Raw genomic sequence first — 17,434 nt, 5'->3', positions numbered from 1 at the left:
ATAATAATAATAATGATGTAGAGAGAGATCTTTGAGATTCACTGAAAGAAAGAAGTGCAGGAACCTTCCTAGACTTGGGTCCACTTCCTCAGATGCATTTGGATATGATACTATTAATAATAATAATAATAACTTGTAGCACCTTTGAGAGTCACTGAAAGAAAGAAGTGGACAGCAGGAGCTTCCCTAGACTTCAGTCGACTTTCTCAGAGGCTTTTGGGCTTATAAATAGGAGAGCAATGTCTTAAAGATCCAAACTTTTTAAAGTGAGCTCAGCCAGGCTTTCAAACCTCTATGCAGAAACCATCTCAGGTTTTTCCCTCCTCCTCCATTTCTTTGCAAGGGACAGTAATCCTTTATCATTTCTTCCCAGATGATGATGATGATTTACATGAAGGCACCCTTTCCCTTGTCAAAACACATGCACTCCCCAAAATGCTCTCCTTGCAGGATAGCTCCTGTTTCATTGTTCTTGTGGAAGGCAATTGCTGATGAAGGAAAAAAACTCTGTGTGTATACAATGTATCTGGGCCAAAAAAGAAACAAAAAGCTTGTGTAGTTTCTTTTTTCAGATGCACATTGTTTCTCTGCTTTCTTGGAAACCTGGAACAATGGACACTTTTGCTGAGCCTCCTACAAAACTACTTGGGGGGCTTTGAAGGCAAAAAGATCCCAATCCCACTGCTGTCTCCTTTTGGATCGCTTGGTTTAGTTTAGTCTTTCTTTTTGGTAGGGATTGGACTTTTTCTTCCCAGGTTTTCATCTTGAGTATCCTTTTGGGGGGTGTGGGTGTGTATATCTGTGTTTAGATTATATTAAAATAGAAAGGTTGCATGCGATTGTGCATGGTTGCTGCATCCCCAACCTTTCTCTCAACCCCCAAAATGGTCCCCTTTCCCACCTTCACATCCCCCCACAGTTATGCTAAGGCTTTGGTTCTCATGAAGCATGCTTCAAGGGAAGTTTTCTAGAAATCTGTGGGTTTTGCATCCAAGTGGAGGCGTTTAACATCCTAATGCAAAAGTCCTTCAGGATGAGCACTGTGCATGCAAAGGGCAGCTCAGTTTCCAACACAATGAAGGGAACCAATTGCATCGAAACTGGCTTATCCACACACGTTGTCGCATTTGTGATCTCTGTATCTTATTGACATCTTTCTTGTAAGATGACAAGGTGCGCACCGCTTGCCAGAAGGGCATTCCCTGTGGCTAAATGCATTTATGATATTGCGTGTCTGTGTTTCCTCCAAAGAGCCAGAAAGAACAGGGAAATGCAAACTTCAGAGGGACAGCCATGACTCACACTATTCTAAAAGGGACTTTCTTGCTGTTTGCATTACGCTGTGTCAATAGCGCACTGAGTTATTAGCACTGGGGCCTTCGTACATGTATATAAAGATCCCTTTCACAGCCAGCTCCCTCCTCTCTGCCCCGCCTAGGCTGTGTTTGCCCAACCTCTGGGGCCTCTTCTTGCGTGACACTGCCTGAAGATGCTGCGAAATAAAGGAGGGTGCGCAAAGAGTAACTCATAATGCACTTGCTCAATAATAATAGTGATAAGAATTAATAGAAGCCAACTGAGTATAGCCATATGCCTGCATCTGTTCTCTGAAGTTGCTTAGTGGGAGGCTGTCACCGACTCAAGACATTCTCTTTTAAAAGAAAGCGCTCATTTCAAATATGCTGGGCCGGGCATGGCAGTGATGTTTGAAGAAAGCTGATCCGGTGTTTGCCTTGTCCGGTTGTAGCCACAATCTCCTTATCTGTTCACCAAGGGATATTGAGCCACTCCTGAAGAATGCATGCCTGCGCATGCTCCACGGAAATACAACACCGAGTGTATAAGCATGCTGCTCTGTTTATAGTATGAACAGAAAAAAAAAAAAGAGAGAAGAAGATGCTGTGGAAATGGTGGAGAAGACAGAAATTAGCAGAGTAGATAATCACCCTTGAGTCTTAAGTCTTTCTAATTTGGTCTGAAGAACCACGCTTTGATACACAGCAGGATTGCCAGTTGCATGAAGTTGCAATTCTTTAAAGAACTGCCAGATCTATTGTGAACATTTGCATTATGTTCTGTATGCCATGTGCATTTAGGTGTGGCCACTTACAAAAATGTGTGTAAACAATTGTTGATTGGCTATTTTATTGACCCAATCAGGTGCGAATTGCTTCATGGTATAGTGGTTTGAGTGTTGCACTATGACTCTGGAGACCAGGGTTTGAAACTCACTGGCTGACCTTGGGCAAGTCACACTCTTTCAGCATCAGGAAAGCAAAAGTGAATCCCCTCTGAACAAATCTTGCCAAGAAAACCCCCTGATGGGTTTGCCTCAGGGTCTCCGTAAATCCAAAAGAACTTGAAAACACGCAGAAAAAGTAGGGGCAAACTAACTGTAGCACTTTTAAAACAACTTTCGAATGTACCTTTTGTCATGGTGATGAAAGAAGGTATGGGACTTCTGTTAGGTCCCATTTCTTACAACATCAGATTAAGGTCCCAAACAGACAGGCCAAAATAAAGCTGCTTTGGGTCACTTTGGAGGTATGCTGTTTAAATTATGCATGCGTCCTAAGAGGCCAGAAGCTCCATCAAAGCTGTGCATGGCATCCGGCCTCTTAGGGCACATGCATCATTTAAACAGCATACCTCCAAAGTGAGATATGCAGCTTTATTTTGGCCTGTCTGTTCAGGACCTAACTTGCTAGGAAACTGTTAACTCTGGTGCACTTTTTCTTCACCTTTACAAAAGACACTTTTACATCAACTTGTGCTCATTGTGAAGGATGAGGGTGATTTGGACTGAGATCCTGAGCAATGATGAGAAACGAGGACTGTTGAAATGACTTATAAGGAAAATGTGCTTTACTTGCTTCATTCTGTCTCTGATATCATCTAAGCTGTTTGTGGTTGCTTTGTCATCTGAAATCACATTGCATTAGTGTTATTTTTAAAAGAACACTTCATTACGTGCTGATAGTCATACAAGTCTAAGCTCTACTTAACAGTTTGTGGCAGGGTTAGTGCTTCCATGTTTTTGCTGAATCTGTGGCTACTGCATGGTGTCTGTAGCACAGTTCAAGAACAAGCCAACAGTTTGGATCTAGTGGATAGATATGGTTAAATACAACGGACAGTAATACAAAGGACATAATTTGTGTGTCTCAATTTCTGTACATACCTAATTATATGCTTTCAATGAGTTTTATTTACAGATAGCAGTCTGAGGCTATATACACATGTGTTGTATCATAGCATATGTCTAGTTGAACAATTAGTGGTATTGGGAAGCTATGCTACTTATTTTTACACAATTAGTAGTATTTTGATATTGCAACTTGAGAACTCAGTGCTATTGGATGACAGTTTGGAAAGTCAGTGTTGTACATCTGTTAGAGTATTGGAGTGGGGCTTTCAGGTTCATGTCCCCACTGAGGCATGCAGCTCACTGTGTGACTCCATTGCTAGTCACTCTTTCTCATCCTAACCTGATTCAGAGGGTCATTGTGAGAATAAAACATGGAGGAGTAGAGTAATATATTTTGCCTTGAGTTCACTATAGGAAAGGGATGTAAGTGTAAATAACAGCAGTGGTGGGTTTGCTCTGAGCAGTTTCTCCCAACCTGGCATATCTCAGATGTGTTTGGACTAGATGTCTTATCATCCTTAGCTAGCTTAACCAGTGCTGTCTAGGATGACTGGAGCTGTGTTCAGCATATTCGGGGGAACACCAGTTCAAGGAGGGCTGTCCTAGAATAACTGCTTTGTAAAGATCACTCTTACAGCTCATCCCACAGATCAGTTGAGATTGAGAAAAATCAATTTCTAGCATAAGCTTTTGTGGACTTCAGACTTGCATCGGACGAAGTGGACTGGAGTACATGAAAACTTATGTTAGATATGCGTTTTTTTGCTCAGTGTCAAAGAAGCTACAGGATTCCTTTTATTTCATTTTATGCTGAAATGGATTAAAACAGCAGGGTCTTCCAGTACAATTAGAACGGGTGCTTAATAACCTCATATCCACATGTCTCAGGCATTAAAGTGAGTTCACAGGACAAAACTTTCTTTTGTCCTTCCATGGAAAACAATGTCCTGTGGAAGGGTGGATGAACCTGCCTTGTGTCTGATCTACCAGATTGTCCATTCAGACCAATCCATTTAATCTGACGAGTGATGATGGAACTTTTCATCCTTGAGGAGAGGATCTCTTTCTGTTTTGTTTTTGTATCGCCTTTAATGTCCAACTGGCAATGCCAAGGACTGATCTTGGCCTGTTCCACTGGAGAAACATGGAGGTGACAATGTGGTATATGCCCCTATAGCCCTGCATGAAGGGAGAGCAAAGACTCAGAGTACTGTGTGCAGCTTCATTCTCCACATCTGAAAAAGGATGTTGCACACCTCAAAGAAGTGCAGGAAAGGGCAACTAAAGTGATCAAGGGACTGGCACAACTCTTTGTGTAGTTTGCAGTAGAGATGATTAAGAGTAGACATGATGGACATACATAAAATGACATGGAGAAAACAGATAGGGAGAAGCTAATTCTGGAAGCTGGGATCATCTGCTGATCCGAATGATGGGAAGAATAGACAAAAGGAACTATTTTCCCCCACACAGGACATGGTTAAACAATAAGATTCAACAGAAGAGGTAGGGAAGGACTGCAAACTTGGATGGCTTTAAAGGGAGCTCAAAAATTCAACATCAGGGCCAATGATAGCAATGATGGTTCCATCACTGGCTACTAGTTTTGATAGATGCATACTCTCTCCAGTACCAGATGCAGTTTATCTTTTTATATCATTTTCAGGAAATCACATACAGTTGCGTACAGTAAGTACTCATGCCCTGTTTGTGAATCTCCCATAGGCAACTGGTTCACCACAGTGTGAACAGAATACTAGACTAGGTAGGCCTTTGGTCTTATTCAGCAATACTCTTCTTACATTATATTTCCATGGAGTGGGAGTGGCAAAGGTTGGTCTTGCAGACGTAATGTCATTCTCAGCCAAGTGATAGATGAGTGGTTGGCAAAGCTTGATGAACATTTTGTCCCTGACCTGCCATCCCCATCCAATCTGCCACCTCTTACTTAGCTGGATGAGAGAGCCAAGGGGCTGGCATATGCCATATGCAGTCTCCCCTCCAATATGTGGAAATCTGAGGAGGGGCGACCACTATTAACCTGAATGGGGCATGTGCTCCATTCACACCTATGGGACTTGAATATGTGCAAGATTTTGAACTTGCAGAGGGATCTGGAATTTAACCCCCATGAGTTCAAAGGGGCGACTGTATACTCAAGTATAAGTACGCCTCATGTATACATCGAGGGCAGGTTTTGAGGCCAAAATTATGGATTTTGATATGACTTGTGGATAAGTTGAGGGTAAAACCTAGGGGTATGCAACAAAGGATCTAAAGGATGAAGGAAAGGAAAACAGTGCCAAAGAACTTACACCATTCCAGCAGGCATAACAATGCTCACCCTAAAGGCTGGATGGATCAGAGAGTAGAGGAGAGCCAGTGTTTCCAGGACAGATTATACTCTTGCCTTTCACCTGGGGATGCTTCCTTTTTTAAACAAGAGTAAAAGTACAGTACTTATATTGACCTATGGATAAGTCAACTCAGGTTTTTTTGGTCAATTTTTTGACTAAACTTTCTAGACTTATACATGAGTATATACAGTCTATAAATCTGTACTATAAGTAAATTATGTGTGTTTTTGTGTATGTGTATGGAGGGGGGAGGAAACAGTGGTAGCCCCAAGTGTGTTCCTCTGCTTTAGACAACAGATGATCATTTCAAAAACAGTAATAAGTGCAGCATCCGTGCTGCTGGCCTTGTTCAGTATGTTGTGACTATTTTGCTAGTCTTCTTGGAATAGGATTCATCTTTGTTAATGCACACAGACACACACACAAAACTGGACAGATCTGGAAAAGTCTCTGGGCATAATGACATAAACTAAATTATTGGATGTTGGAGCACACTGCTTCCATAAATAGACCTATTTCAGAGAGGAGAGGAAAAAAATAATAATATAGATGATGTTTCACAAGACAAGGCACAGCAAATGAGTTTTGCAGCTGCACTATCTAAAAGCATTCAATGCAAACACTACACTTTGGCAAATAGATGGTAGAGATAAAAGAAGGAGCAGATGGCCAACGGATCCTTGTGTATCTTGAGCCATAAGGCTTAGCTATATGGCACATTGCAGTGACCCTTTACCTGCCTGGAACCAGAAGAAGTAACTTAATTTGTTTGACTTTTCTTCCCATGCTGTTGTCTAAAGCTTATACTCTGATTCAGTTTAATATGAGCAACAGTTGCTGTCTGTAGTATTCTTTCTGGGGTAATACGGGGGGAGAGGTTGTGTTGCACTTTCACCTATAGTCTCATGCCATTGTAGCAGGTGTGACTGCACAATTTTCAGGTGAGCAACTGGGGCTGATCTAGGGAGCACTTTTCTTGAATGCATTCAACAACAATTGGGTTAAAAAGGGGGGGATAGTGGAAGCGGTGGATGACTCAAGAGCTACTTTTAGAAAGTGTTTCATTCAAAATAATCCGCAGCTTGATAGATTTTGATTTTGTTAAAAGTAATTTTTGCAGGTGTGTAGCAACAGATGTATTTACAAATGGCACATGCTCATTTTTTTTCTTTTTAAATATACAGGCAAAAACATGTTTTGCAACCTGAAAGTTTCTGGCACTACAGTTGTTGGACAAATGGAAAATATAGGTGTGTTGAAATCAAGGTGAATTTCACCCTGTCAGGCTTTGGGGCAACTACGGAAAGTGAGATTAGTTTGCATTCTTTTTGTTTCTTACATTTACTTTGTTGTTTGCCATTTATTTATTTATTTATGGACTTATGGATTTCTTTATTTACATATTGAAAGGAAACACAATTTTCATTTCCATTTCCCTCTGAAATATTACTTCAAGTTTTCACAATGTGTTGTGAGGAACCTTGAGTTTCTTTTGAACCAAGTCCTTTATGAAGAAAATGAATCATGATGGAGAAGCTTTCATAGAGACCCATCATTACTGAAGAGGGCAGCAATGTCGTTCAATGGTTGAGAAAGTGGCATTGCCAGTTAAATGGATCAAGAAGCAAATAATGGGAAAGAAGTTCAGCATGGTGTAGTGGTTTGAATGTTGAGCTAGGACAACTATGGTTTGAATCCCTTCTCAGCCATGTAACTCCTTTGGGTGACCTTGGGCAAGTCACATACTCTCAGCCTTAGAGGAAGACAGTGGCAAACCTCTTCTGAATAAATCTCACCAAGAACCCCCTTTAAAAGCATTCTCATAAGTCAGAGTTGGCACTTGCAGGGCACCTTTTTATTGTGGTGTGTCTATGTGTGCATGTTTGTGCTTTATTTTTACATTTTGTATGCTTTTAAATGCTTTTATACTGTTTATAAGGGATTACTTTAAATGTGTTGATCTTTAATTGAGTTTAAATTTTATTGTTAGGTAGTAGCTGATTCTTTCTGTGAGTCTTCTTGGGTCCCTTCTTGGAGAAAGGCGACATATACATGAACTGGATAAATGAAACAAATAATAAAATAGAGTAGATTCAGTGAATCATTTGCTGAGTGGTAAGTCAATATGTCAGTAAATTCAATTGATTCAATACTTCTGCTCTAATCAAAACTAATAGGAGTTAAGCCCATGTGAAATTATTATACGTGTGGAACTCTGTTTCTGCCACCATGAACTGAATGTGTCTTCTATACAATATTTGCAAGTGGTAGAGGTGCATATATAGGGGACATCATATAGGTTACGACATCAACAGGACTCCAGACATAAAACACCGAAGAACATCATTTTTAGCCATTTTCTTTTTCTTCCTGCCCCCATGCCGAAAAGGTTTGATGGGCACGCAACAGGGATTTCACCTTTGTTCCATGCCTGAATTCTTCTTTTTGCCTGTCCTGAGATGTAAGGTAACTGCAAGGTCCCCATGTATCCTAACCAAGGGCCCAGACAGACGGGCCAAAAGGTATGATGCATGCATCCTAAGAGGCCGGAAGCTGCGCCAAAGCCATGCTCCACTCCTAACGACCGGAACACAGCTTTGGTGCAGCTTCTGACCTCTTAAGATGTGTGTGTCATTTAAATAGCATACTTCCAAAGTGACCCGAAGCAGCTTTATTTTGGCCTGTCTATTTAGGCCTCAAGATGGCAACTTTTCTATGTTAAGCTAATTTACTGGTGGGGAGGACTAATACGTGTCTTGTAAACAAGCCATCTAGGACCCTGTGCGCTTGGTAACTACGGGTTGGTAACTAGGGATTGCTGATGCCTTTGAAAAGGAAGAGCATCAGCTGCAGGTAGTTGACTTTGTTAAATCAAGAAGCTACATAAATAAACTGAGTGGAATGCCACTGTGTGTGGTTGTTACTGTAAGGACTCCTAAAGGTTTCTGTATAATAGAGAAATTAGATATCAGATCACACGCTGCCTGTGGGCAAACAGCAGATGTGTATGGATAGCAGCTCCAAACTATTCCAGTGCCTACTGTTCTGTATGACAGCTATGATATTATCTACACACATCTTTTGACTGGGTGTGTTTAATACAATAGTGTCGGTCAGTCTACTTGGGCTGTGGGCAAGTGGTAGTGAAATCATAAGACTGAGTGCCAGTGCTAGAGGCACACAACACAAATATTAAGTGCCTAGGAAATACTATTTGAGAACCCTGCTCAGCTTATTTCGAGGATGTGTTTTCAGATGCGTTCAATGAGTTTGCTGCAGTGTTTTGCTTTCTAGCTTTTGTTTGATTTCATTTTTTATTAGAATAACACTTAGTGCTTTGAATATGCTTGAGGTTGAAAAGCATGATGCACATCTGTGAAATCAATCCATCAGTTACCCTTTCCTTTGTTGAAACATAGTGTGCATGTGTATTAAAAGGTGTCCTGCTCTGAAAAGACATTTCTCAGATTGCTTGTTGGCTATCTTTGCGCACACTGTTGCCATTTTAACAACAAAGAGTCATGTTGTTAAAGACCAACAGGTTTATTTTAGTAGGAGCTTTCCTGCAATGCAATTCACTTCTTCAGTTGCCTGGAGCACAATATCCAGGTTTCAACTGTATGTGAACATTGTAGGGACTGTGATGTACCCATATAGGTGAAACACTGAATGCTTTTGGACAAATATCAGAGATATCAGCGATAAATAGAAGCGCACTACTTCCAGCCTCCAATTTGTCCATGATAATATGCATTTTTAGCTAACACATTTTCCCCCTCAAACTTTTAAACTTTGAAGCACTTAGTCTCCGTTCTTAGGTCCAAAACACACTGCAGATATAATCCAGTTTGAGACTGCTTTAACTGCCCTGGCTTAAGGCTAGGGAATTCTGAGAACTATAGTTTTGTGAGACATTTGGCCTTCTTTGTCAGAGAGCAATGGTGCCACAATAAACTACAATTCTCACGATCCGCTAGCACTGAGCCAGTAAAGTGGTCTCACACTGGATTATATCTGCAGTGTGTTTTGGACCTTACTTCTCCTTCCTCTCTGCTTCTCCAGCTTAAAACCAATAGTCTGTTCCACAAATGAGGGTAGACATATCTGCATGTGTAATGTGAAATGCATTTCACTTCCAAATGTGAGAGGCTTAGTAAACCGAACAGAAAGAAGCAGCTGAAATGGGAATCGCTAATGAAAGGAGCCCCTCAAAGAGGGTCTTTCCTGGGAGGTCAAACACAGAGAAGCAGGTGATCAGTAGCCCAGGCAGAGCTTAGAGCAAGCAGCTACAAAATGGGATCGGTTGCAGGCCCCTAATAGAGCCTTATGCAGTTGGCCCTCCTTATCCATGGCACCTGTATCCATGGAGTCAACCAGCCACAGCCTGATCTATATATAAATATATATCAAAAAGCAAATGTTGATTTTACTGTTTTATTTAAGGAACACCATTTTATTCCACCATTGTATATAATGAGACTTGAGCATCCATGGATTTTTGTATCCATGGGGACTGCTGGAACCAAACCCCAGCGGATACCAAAGGCCTGCTGTATGGAACTTTACAGAATCTTCCAGTAGTGGTCCATCACAAAGTAGTTAAATTAGAGGCAAGGCAGGCATGTGGTTCTGCTTTACAACAAAGCCAACAACAATATTTGCAACACTAATTCGCGCTTACACATACGCTACCGTTTCCCAGCAATATTTAGCTGACATTAATCAGTTCCCATTCCCTTTCACTGGACATACCTAATCCAACTAGACTCTTCAAAAACCTTGTATAGATAGTGGCACAGTGATTAAATTCCTGTACCACAACCACAGTCACACAAACCACAAGGTTGTGAGTTCAATACCAGCCAGGGGTTCAGGGTTGACTCAGCCTTGCATCTTTCTGTAGGTCGCCAAACTTACGAACTGTTGAATTGTATTTTAGGGGTAGTGGTAACATGTAAGCCTCCTCAGTTGTGTTACACAGAGAGGCAGGATACAAATAAATTATTATTATTACTATTATTAAGTAGCCAGTGTGTTGGGGGCAATTAGCTTACACATTGTAAACCACTTAGGGGGTGCGTAAGTGTACTGATAAGCGGTATAGAAATGTACTTGCTGTTGCTATAGATAAGCATTAAAGCACCAGTTCTTCTTCCAAAACAGAATGGGATTAGATGGCAGGACAGTGGAGGATCAGTTAGTGACAGTGGTCCACACAACCCCATTGTAGATCACTGAGAATCCTATGCCAGGGGAAATTTATTTTAACCAGAGGTCTTAGCTGGCAGTGGACCAAAATACTCTGCTTGCTTAAGGATCATATTTCTCTTTAGATTTCTGTATGTTCTTTCCAAGTGCCTTGTGCCTCTTAGAGGGAGAGTTGTGAAGAAATGGTGATTAAGTCAGTGCTAATTAATCACCACTGAAATCAGTTAATTCATCTAGACAAAGAAAGATAATTTATTGAGATAGCGTACACTGATTTATCCAGTGCAAATAAGGAGCACTGTTGGGTCAAGTGTATGTGAAGACCCTCAGGAGGTATTTGTCTTCTAAGCAAATAATTGACAAGACACCTCATCAATAGCAAACAGCACATACAAAATTCTACTGAGGTTAAAGATGTAAACTTAGCATTGTGATGGAAGAGGTTACCACCGTTTTAATATTTACTCAGTAACCAACCAGCTTGAGTTCAAACATCTACTAATTCAGGTATGTTCTAGTTATGATGCTTTATAGACATGTCTTCACTATGATCTCTGTGCATTTGGGTTTTGCAATCCAAATTGGTATTACTATGCATATATTAGGAGAAAGCTAGACACAACTTCTGAGGTTCCATCTTTTTGGGGATAATGGAATCCTTTTCCAGAAATGATTGAAGTCTAGGTTAGGCCTTTTCACTCTATATCACCTCTATGGACTTCAGTTCGGTGTATACAGTTGACTTCTCATTTATTCTCACAGTAAGTATTTAAGGTAGCTACTGGCAAGAGTCTGTCCAGTGACCTTTATGGGCTGGAATAGAAATTAGCCCTAGTTTGAAACCCTGTTAACCAATACTGTTAGCTAACAGTCTCCAACCATGGGACCCCAACCATGGGACAGACCCTATACTGTTCAACTAGTACATATATATCACTATTTTATACAACAGTGAAGACATTTCTCATAGGCCATGGGGATTCAAGGAATATATTGATACCAAAGCAAGAAAATAAAGCAGAAGCAAAGAAGAAAGTGTGGTATAAATTTTTGGGGAAATCTTGCAGATCTACATGGAAATGACCAGGGATGCAACTGTGAAAAGCAAAATCATCAAAAGAAGTGGATCTTGTTTTCATAAGCAAAGCATGTAGTAAAGGAAGCGGAGGAGAGTATAAGCAGCAAATAAACCTATACACATGAGGGAGCTATGGACTGATAATGGCTCAGATGTGGCAACAAAGATGATCCGTTAATCACTACGCATATCCAAAAGTTATGCAAGGCTTCCCGAGGAATGCTAAATATTATTCCCGAAACATTTGTGCAATGATGTTTTTTCAGCTTTTAAAGGAGGAGTGACGTACTTGTGTGTGTGCATTTGTGTGCAGAATCATCCACATACTTCTCATTTTAAATCTGCCTCTTTATCAAAAAGACCAAAAATTGATATATGGGTATCTTTTAATTTTATCCTCAAAACAAGCTTGTGAGAGTAGTTATGTTGAGACACTGTGATGTGTCCATGTGAGCATCAGGGGTGAGGAGGGAAAAGAATCCATGTTTCTTGGTAAATCCAACACTGAGCCACACTGTGTAAATAATCCATCAAGTAGCAGAAAAGAAGTTGCCACTCAGTTCTTTATAGTGGTCCAGGCCACTTGTTTAACTTGCCATTTTGCCTTCAAGTGCCTTTCTGACTTATGGCGACCCTAAGGTGAACCTATCACACGGTTTTCTTGGCAAATTTCTTCAGAATGGGGTTGCCATTGCCATCCTCTGAAGCTGAGAGAGTGTAATTTGTCCATCGTCACCCAGTGGGTTTCCATGGCTCAGTGGGTATTTGAACCCTGGTCTCCAGAGTCCAAATCCAGCACTCAAACCATTATGCCATGCTGCCTCTCCAGCTTGCCAAAGATGTTGGTTATTAATTCCCTATTCAAGGTAAAATGTTGGGATTTGTTTAGAACAGGGATGGGTATGTGTGTCACTCCAAATGCTTTTGGACTATTAATCCCATCATTGCTCACCATTAGCTATGCTAAGTAGGGACGTTGGGAATTGGAGTCCAGAAACATCTAGAGGACCATAGATTCCCCAATTTTTGATTTAGGATTTTGGATACCAAGTGATAGTACATTTTGGGCCTAGATGTAAGATTATTCTGTCAAGGGAACTTGTTCTGGCAACATTGTGCTGGTGGGTGAATGATTATGGGTCTCCTTTTAAACGTCCAACTCCTTCAGCCCTTGGCACCATAGCCATTGGTGAGGGATGATGGGAGTTCAACAACATCTCCCAGGCCACAGTTTCCCAATCTTGGTGCATACAATATAGCATGCAATTAGTTTCTGGCAATTTTGTGCAATTTGAACATAGCTGCAATTTGTGATATGACAGAGTAAGCTTGAGCAAGGATCATTTTAGTCTAACTCTTAACATCAAATACTCTGTGTGCATTTGTAAAGAATATTACCACATGAAAATGTTTCAAAAAATAATGTTTCTCTACACTGAAAGATACCAGCTGTTCGGCATTCTGCTTCTATCTTGAGCCCTTTTATGGTTCTGCTGATGGAGAAGTAATTTTGGGCATTGGCTTTACTTTAGTAGCTTTTAAAATAAACAACCATTTTCCTCTCTCCTAGTTATTGAATCAATTACATGCCTTGTACTGAAAATATTTAGCCGTCGCCAAAATACTAAACAGACTGTTAAGCAGTTTCAATTCACATTTTGTTTTGTGTGTGTTTTAAATTTAGTAGTATGTCTTTCAATTATAACTGCACTAAAACTGTTCACCTCATCCGGTGTGTGAGTGTGCATATGTACACACACACACACACACTCTCTCTCTCTCTCTCTCTCTCTCTCTCTAATTCAGGCATCAATGCTGTGTTTTTAAAGTAAAGCTTTTCCAGTGCTATATTGTAGCAGTTTGTGAGAAGGATGTGTGCTTATTCATTTGTCCAAAAAGAGGGTAGCTCACACATTTTCCAGAAATGGGAATCCAAAAGGGACCCCCCACCAGTATGCTTCTGCTTTTCATACTTAACTCCTTTCTCATTTATGTATCCCAGTTGCTTTGGGAGGCTTCCTAAGACATTTTGTTTTAATTTTTAAAAAACCTAATCTGCTGCAACTCAGGGCTGAGAAGTTGCTTGTAACTTGTATGGTGTGAGTGTTCACCTTGAGTTTCCTCTTCAACTGATGCCAGTATGATATTTGCAGATAAGTGCAGAAGAAGGGACTTGCTGGATGGGATCAAAGCCCTACTCTGTTCATCATTCTGTCCTCACAGCAGCCAAACAAATGCCTAAGGGAAGCCTGCAAGTAGGCCTGAAAGGCCAGGATTCTATTGTGGGAAATTGTTCATGGAAGGGACCATGTTGAGAGCATTTTGACAGTCTTCATCCTCATGTATGTGGGAAAATGGCAGCAGTGATGGAAAACAGTGGCAGTGGTGATGGAAGGAACGATGATGGCAGCTGTGATGGAAGGAGGTTTAAGCAACCTGTTTCATGAAGGCCTAGGACCGAGGTTCTTCAAAGCCAAGGCACTATGAGAAGAGTAGCTTAGAAAATGACCTGCACACAGGGAGTTTTCCAAGCTGTCCCTCCTTGGAGGACACCCTGAAGCCAAGCATTCATGAAAAAGGCAGTTGATGTTGGTTGCCTTCTCTTCCTCCTCCTCCGTCACCATCTGACCACCCCTTTGCTGGTGTCCTCCTTCTCCTCTAGCCATCATCAACATCATCTCATTTGTATGCTGTCTTTTCTCCAAAGTTAGACCCAAGACAGCTCCCAGACAGTCAGTAAACAAACAAACAAAACCACCTTTACAATGAAATAAAATAAATCCCTCCTTTTTTTCCTTCCGTATTAAAACTGGGACAGTGGAACAGCCAAGATTCAGCCCCAATTGTCCTGTATGTGAATTGCACAGCTTATTTGTGACAACTAGCTATGACTGGGTCATGATGGGGAGAGGAGATGCAGTCATTGTCTCCAATAACTAATATTGTAATTTTTTAAAACAAAAAATGTTGTACCAAACTCAGTTTGGCATTTTAGAGCTTTTTATTTGGGTAGTTTTGAAAAACCTCCTCTGTAAATAGAGGTGGGCCAGAACCTCCCTTTGGCCCTGGAAACCCACTTCCCTTGAGTAAGTCACACTCTCTTGGCCTCAGAAGATAACAAGGGCAAACCCCTCTGAACCAATTCTACCAAGAAAACTGACTGATTGGTTTGGCTTTGGGTCACTGGAAGTCAGGACTGACTATATCAAACTATTAAGCTGTTTTGAAATAGTTGTAGACTTTTGTTTTATTATTCCACCACCACCAGATGGTAGGAACTAAACATCTTAAGAAATAAATGCACAAATAAAATATAAATACTGGTTTGAGTGGTAAGCAAAACAGTTGGAATGATCCAGAATTTTGAGAAGTCTTTTAGAATCCTTACTTTTGAAGCAAAATGAGACATGGTTACTCTGGCGTCTGGTTTTCATGTGCTTGACGATGAGATTGTTTTTAAGATAATGAAATGGAAATGGAAATATATGCCAAGGTAGCAACTGAAAATTTTCAGTAATCCTTGTGATGTGATGCTAATTAAATTGTGCTGTGCACATTCCTTCCCCCTTTCCCTTTCCACCTTGATCAAGTTAAGTAACTTCCTCTGTGTTGAGTAAATTCTGAGTAGATGCTTTAAAGCAATTAAAATAATAGAACTAAGACATCCTGCTGTTGGAAATAGTTTCTTTGCAGTTTTCTTTAAGAACAACAACAGCTTTATTAATGTCATTGTTATTATTATTCTTTTGCTACATGTAGTATTGCTTTGCTATAAGCCTGTATAAGTGAACACATCCCATGCTTTACAGTGTAAATCAGATATTCTGTAATATGTTACATTTAGAGGCTTTTCAGACAGCCCCAAAGGGGTGGCATGGAGCCGTCCCTGTTTCAGCCAGATCAGGACTATGGCAACCGCATGCCGTAGTCCTAATCTGACCTTTCTAGGGCTCAAAAAGGAGCCACAAAAAGTGGTTCCTTTTTTATACAAATGTGTTATTTGGGCCCGATTTAAATGGCCTTTGCAGTGCCCCCGTCACGTGCTAGGGGTTGGCCAAGGACACAGCGTCCATACCGGCCTCAACACATGATGGGGGCGTAATCATGGTGGCCTCCCCTCCACACAGGGGCTGCCATGTTTATGTCACACATGTGCGCCACCTCCAAACGGAGCTTCGTGCGTATGACACCCTTGCGCCTCTGCAGAGCACTTGTGGTGCCCTTTCAGCGGCGCTGGAAGGAGCTCCAAAATGGAGCTCCTTTTGCCGCTTGCATCGCTGGCACGGCCAGCAATACAGAAGAGAAAGGGGCCAAGTGGCCCCTTTCTCTCTTTCCCTGCAGCTGAGTCCTAGAACAGATAAAGCCTGAGCTTTCCCTGGAAGCTAAGATGATTAATTTAAGACTGTCGTACTTAACTCAGTGTTTCAACTCACTAAATTGGGAGATTATCATAGAAATATGGTTAGTGTCGTTGTTTTAAAACTGGCATAGTATACCCTCTACAGCCGGTTTCTGTGAGTAACCTGGCGTCCGCATATTGAACTTGCTTGAGTTTCTTTGCACTCTTCAAATACATCTCTACATCAAGCACCAGTCAGTAGGCCTATCTGGATGTGACTAAGCCCTAGGTGTGAATCATTGTGGCTAATTCTGGAATATTAAGTTTCATAACTAACTCCTCATCAGGCTCTAGTTGTTTGAGATTTATACAATGGTATTATAAAAATACCATTTGAGATGTGGTGCTGGAGAAGTGTACTGAGGATGCTGTACTGCAAAAAGACAAACAAATGGATCCTTGATCAGATCAGGTCTGAAATCTTCCTGAAAGGCAGGATTACAAAACTGAGGCTGTCATGCTCTGGCCACATCATGAGAAGGCATGATTCCCTAGAAAAGACAATAACACTATGAAAGGCGGAGGGCAGCAGAAAGAGAGAACGAAGGCATGCCAGATGGATTGACTCAATTAGGGAGGACATGAGCCTGAATTTACAGGACTTAAACAGAGCAGTGGAAAATAGGGTTTGTTTAAGATGTCTCATCTATAGGGTTGCTAGATGTCAGGACCAACTCGAGGGAAGTTAACATACATATGCACACATACACCTTATAAAAATAAGCTGAGTAGAATTGCAGCAGGTTGGTATTGCAGGTTGTTCCTGTGCCATTTGGGCTCCTTGTAAAAATGTGTATCATATTGTTCTGATTCCTGTGGTATTTGCAAACCAGGCAAGGGCTGTTTGTGTGTGTGTGACTTTTAAGTCATCTGTGAATTTCATAGGGTGTTCTTAATCAAGGGGTACTCAGAGGTGGTTTTCTTAGGGCCTTCCTTTGAAATACAACCTACAACACCTGATATTTGTTGGTGGTCTACCATCCAAATACTAACCAGAGCTGACCCTGCTTAGCTTCCATGGTCAGACACGATCTGGTGCCTTTAAGTATTTCATTCAAGAGCTTGAATTTTTGTATGTAGATATTGCATGGTGGAATAACTACCTCTTCTTCTGCCCTTCAGTTCTATCTTAAAGAGTACCGTTAGCTTTTCTCTTGAACATAATTCCTTATTGGCTGTCAGTCAAAGCCAAATCATTTGGTCAGTAGTAGGAAACGGGCAATTAATCATAAGGCTATATATGC

General features: G+C 41.0%; 1 protein-coding gene across 1 annotated transcript in view; it reads left to right on the top strand.

Moving 5' to 3' along the window:
• Positions 1-17,434, top strand: part of TOX3 (TOX high mobility group box family member 3) — a 110,271-nt gene that overhangs the window by 965 nt on the left and 91,872 nt on the right. The gene's annotated exons all lie outside the window — the stretch shown is intronic.

Source organism: Sceloporus occidentalis, unplaced genomic scaffold, assembly GCF_023333645.1.
Source record: "Sceloporus occidentalis isolate IW3139 unplaced genomic scaffold, rSceOcc1.0.p SCAF_10, whole genome shotgun sequence".
In the NCBI taxonomy this organism is placed as follows: Eukaryota; Metazoa; Chordata; class Lepidosauria; order Squamata; family Phrynosomatidae; genus Sceloporus; species Sceloporus occidentalis.
Note: the sequence above shows the minus strand (reverse complement) of the source record. Positions and strands in the feature narration are given on the sequence as shown.